This window comes from Mauremys mutica, unplaced genomic scaffold (genome assembly GCF_020497125.1).
Source record: "Mauremys mutica isolate MM-2020 ecotype Southern unplaced genomic scaffold, ASM2049712v1 001324F_np12_obj, whole genome shotgun sequence".
In the NCBI taxonomy this organism is placed as follows: Eukaryota; Metazoa; Chordata; order Testudines; family Geoemydidae; genus Mauremys; species Mauremys mutica.
In genome coordinates, this window is record NW_025423166.1 from 21,428 (window position 1) to 25,724 (window position 4,297).

The 4,297-nt window shown below is 53.1% G+C and overlaps 1 non-coding gene across 1 annotated transcript; it reads left to right on the forward strand.

Annotated features, from left to right (window-relative positions):
* On the forward strand, positions 1 to 72 carry TRNAQ-CUG. The gene has a single exon. It is a non-coding gene; the product is annotated as a tRNA-Gln (tRNA).
* Positions 73 to 4,297: the final 4,225 nt, after the last annotated feature.

Here is a 4,297-nt window from a genome sequence, read left to right on the forward strand (position 1 = left end):
GGTCCCATGGTGTAATGGGCAGCACTCAGGACTCTGAATCCTGCAATCTGAGTTCAACTCTCAGTGGGACTTTGTGTTGGTTTGTGGTAAAGCCCTGGAGCTCACAGTGCTCAACTTCCCTGTCTCCAGCTGTGCAAGAGCAAATCTTTCCCCTCCTGCTGGGTGACTTGCCCACTGGAGCCAGGTCTTGGGTCGTGATGGCCAAAATTGGTTGGGGGCTCTAGAACTTGTTACCTTGATGCCTGTGGTTTGACCAGGTGGTTGGGATTCTTGCTGCTTCACATGAGGCCCACAAGTTTAGCCATGTTGCTTGCAGCCACATGTTACCTCTTGCCCACCTGGCACTTGAAGGAAGGAGGGCCAGGGCCAGGCTTCATAGTCAGGGCTAGGCAGGAGGGAGGCAGAGTCCCAGGCTGGAGCCCAACACCTCTCCTCCTCTGGGCACCTGGAGCAGAGGCGGCTGGTGCTGACAGCTCCAAGGGAAGACTTAGGCCTTGTCTACACTACAAGACTATTTCGAATCTACTTAAGTCGAATTTGTGGATTCGACCTTATGAAGTCGAATTTGTGTATCCACAGTAAATACACTAATTCGAATTTCTGAGTCCACAGTAACGGGGCTGGCGTCGACTTTGGAAGCGGTGCACTGTGGGAAGCTATCCCACAGTTCCCGCAGTCCCCGCTGCCCATTGGAATGCTGGGTAGAGCTCCCAATGCCTCCTGGGGGAAAAATGTGTCGAGGGTGCTTTTGGGTAACTGTTGTCATTGAACCGTCAATCACGCCCTCCCTCCCTGAAAGCTCCGGCGGGAAATCTGTTCGCGCCCTTCTCTTGTCAGTTACAGCGCGTACGCCACAGCACTGCGAGCATGGAGCCCGCTGCGATCATCGCTGCACTTATGGCCGTTGTCAACTCCTCGCACCTTATCGTCCACCTCTTCCACAGTCAGCTGCTGAGAAATCGGGCGAGGAGGCTCCGGCAGCGCGGTGAGGAGAGTGGCGAAGACCTCTCACAAAGCAGGGTACGCCTCGCCGTGGAGATCATGGTGGCAATGGGTCAAGTTCATGGTGTGGAACGGCGATTCTGGGCCCGGGAAACAAGCACGGACTGGTGGGACCGCATAGTGCTGCAGGTCTGGGATGAATCACAGTGGCTGCAAAACTTCAGGATGCGTAAGGGCACTTTCCTTGAACTGTGTGACTTGCTGTCCCCTGCCCTGAAGCGCCAGGACACCCGGATGCGAGCAGCCCTGAGTGTGCAGAAGCGAGTGACCATAGCCCTCTGGAAACTTGCAACGCCAGACAGCTACCGGTCAGTAGCGAACCACTTTGGCGTGGGCAAATCTACCGTGGGGGTTGCTGTGATTGAAGTAGCCCACGCAATCGTTGAGCAACTGCTCTCAAAGGTAGTGACTCTCGGAAACGTCCAGGACATCATAGATGGCTTCGCCGCGATGGGATTCCCAAACTGCGGTGGGGCTATAGATGGGACTCACATCCCTATCCTGGCACCAGCCCACCAGGCCAGCGAGTACATTAACCGAAAGGGCTACTTTTCAATGGTGCTGCAAGCACTGGTAGACCATAGGGGACGGTTTACCAACATCTTCCTTGGGTGGGCAGGCAAGGTTCATGACGCGCGTGTGTTCAGGAACTCTGGTCTGTTTTAAACGTCTCCAGGCAGGTACTTTCTTCCCGGAACACAAACTAATGGTTGGGGATGTGCAGATGCCTACAGTGATCCTCGGGGACCCAGCCTACCCGCTAATGCCCTGGCTCATGAAGCCCTATACAGGCGCCTTGGACAGAGAGAGGGAACTCTTCAACTACCGGCTGAGCAAGTGCAGAATGGTGGTGGAGTGTGCTTTCGGACGTCTCAAGGGGAGATGGCGGAGCTTACTGACTCGCTCGGACATCAGCGAAAAGAATATCCCCGTAGTTATTGCTGCTTGCTGTGTGCTACACAATCTCTGTGAGAGCAAGGGCGAGACCTTTTTGTCCGGATGGGAGGTTGAGGCAAATCGTCTGGCTGCAGTTTACGCTCAGCCAGACACCCGTGCCGAGAGAATATCCCAGCGGGAAGCGCTGTGTATCCGGGAGGCTTTGAAAGCAAGTTTCCTTGGAGAGCAGGGTAACCTATGACTCTCCACTTGCTTTCAAGAGAAACTGACCCTGGGCCTGTGTCTCTATGTGTTGAGTGAGATCTGCGGTTACATACCCCGTTCTCCAAGTTTCCCCCACTTCCAAAGCACGTTTTAAAGCAAATTAATTGTTACACTCATTATTAATAAATGTTTGTTTTACTTTGCATTTCTGTTCAGGTGTTGAAACATGGACGCATACTGTGCTGGGCACGGTGTGCACTGATGTACAGACCGCTTGTTCCATAGATGAATGACATCCTCCTGCTCCTACATAGGTCTCTGGGGTGGGGGACGGTTGCAAGTGGTTGTGCATGGAGGGGAGGGATTGCAGGAAGGGGTGGGTTTGCAGGAAGGGGCGAGTGGTGCCTTCTTTGGATAGGGGTTTGGATGACGGCAGTGGGCTGCGGGTTTGGGCGTAGGAAGGGGTGAGGGGTGTGGGGGAAGGGTGAGTATCTGTCCGTGGATGAGGGCTCTTGTTGGGGCTCAGGGCAGCGGAGAGGCTCATTGCTACGGTGGAAGTGCATGGTAAGGGCAGCGTGCCTTAACATTAAGGGGGTGGCAGGCGCTAGGACCCTGGACAAGCATACACATCACAGAATGACCCGGGGCAGCATACACCACACAGAGTGACCCTGGTGCCTACTGACTGCAGTGTGTGTGTGCCCTGCAGTTGATCATGCCCCCAAGTCTGTACCCTGGTAATGTAGGCTATACCGTGCAATTATAAATCCACTACCCCCCCATACACAAAAAAATCCTCTGACACGAAAGACGTGACCGAAACAGTGAATAACAGCAAACAGCTTTTAATAATCTAATACACAGTGGGGGGATGAAACTTGGATTTGGGACTGGGTGAGCCTGTAAGGGAAGCACTTCTACAAATTTATAGCGTGAGAGGTGTGTGGTACATTAGCTCTATGCAGTGGTGCAGTGACAGTTCTCACGGCCCCTACCGCCCCTCCGTCTTGTACTTTTGGGTGGGGGGGGCAGGACTTCTTGGCGGAGGAGGGCGGTTGCAGATACACTGCAGGGGGGCTCTGTCCTCCTGCCTGCGGTCCTGCAGAACATCAACAAGGCGCCGGAGCATGTCCGTTTGCTCCCTCATTAGCCCAAGCAGCGTTTGAGTCGCCTGCTGGTCTTCCTGCCGCCACCTGTCCTCCCGTTCGATGTGTGTGCGATGCTGTTGACATAGGGTCTCCCTCCACTGTCTCTGCTCTGCCGCCTCGGCTCTGGAGCAGGCCATCAGTTCCGCGAACATCTCGTCCCTAGTCTTTTACTTTCACCGCCTAATCTGCGCCAGCCTCTGCAAGGGGGATGCCGGGGCAGTCTGGGAAAGAGCCGAAGCTGTGTGATGGGAAAAGTAACTGATTTCCTTGAACAGATACATGTTTGCGAACAGTGAACACAGTCTAGTCAGTTTCTCTGAACAAGACCATACAGGGCAACAAGTCTCACGAGATCTCAGGCCAAGTTCGAGATTTCGGAATACGCTCTCATTGGCTGCGGCATTGCACAGGAGAGCAGACAAGTGGGGAGAGACAGCTGAATCCGTCTAGCAGACAGTCCTGGTAAGCCTTACAGTACATTCTGCTTATCAGTTAATGGATAGCTGTGCCCTCCCGCTAAAGGCAATCTGGAAATCATATACTCTGACCCTTTTCCAGCCACTCCCGCCAGTGCACGGGAAAGATCAATGTATGCTTTTCCTATGTGGCCTACAACACGTGGCTGTTAAGCGAGGGTCATTGTTATGCAAAGTAAAAGTCAACCATTCACAACAGTAACAATACACTAATTGCCCTAATTAGATGCAGCATTTCATGAACGAGATCACCCTGATGCGGGTCCCTCGGAGTCACAAAGAGCGGATGCTAAGGGAAGCCCTGCAGAGACCAGGACCATATGCGGCCATGCTTGTCGAGGCGATGATTCCCATCTACATAAGGATGTCTTGGCGCGGAAGAGTGTGCTTCCACGGAGCATCCAACAAGGCACCTCTCCCCAGGAACCTCCTGCGGAGGCTTTTCGAGGACCTAAATGAGACCTTTCTTGAATTGTCCCTGGAGGATTATTGTTCAATCCCTATATGTGTGGACCTACTTTTCATATAGTTTTTCATTGAAAATTTTATATATAGTATTTCTATTTTTTT